Here is a 270-nt window from a genome sequence, read left to right as displayed (position 1 = left end):
TGCTGCTGCTGTTGCTGTTGCTGCTGTTGCTGCTGCTGCTGTTGCTGCGTCGTTGCTGCTGCTGCAGCTGCAGCTGCTGCTGCAGCGCCATCCTCCTCCCAGGTGTCTTTCCCCTTTGTTTTGTGTCTCCTTTGTGGGGTTTGCTGCTGCTGCTGTTGCTGCTGCTGCTGCTGCTGCAGGCCATTTTGCTGCACTGAGAGGCACTTTTGCTGCTGACGCGTATGCCCTCGAGCACCGCTTCTACGGTGTCTCCTTACCTCGCCCTGCTTC

General features: G+C 58.9%; 1 protein-coding gene across 1 annotated transcript in view; it reads left to right on the top strand.

Annotated features, from left to right (window-relative positions):
* ETH_00043245 (serine carboxypeptidase S28, putative) overlaps window positions 1–270 on the top strand; it is a gene marked incomplete at both ends in the record, with an annotated part of 3,962 nt that overhangs the window by 299 nt on the left and 3,393 nt on the right. The window lies entirely within an intron of this gene.

This window comes from Eimeria tenella, genomic scaffold, assembly GCF_000499545.2.
Source record: "Eimeria tenella Houghton genomic scaffold, Eth_scaff2371, whole genome shotgun sequence".
Taxonomy (NCBI): domain Eukaryota; phylum Apicomplexa; class Conoidasida; order Eucoccidiorida; family Eimeriidae; genus Eimeria; species Eimeria tenella.
The sequence above is the reverse complement of the archived record's forward strand: the minus strand, read 5'-3'. Positions and strand labels throughout refer to the sequence as shown.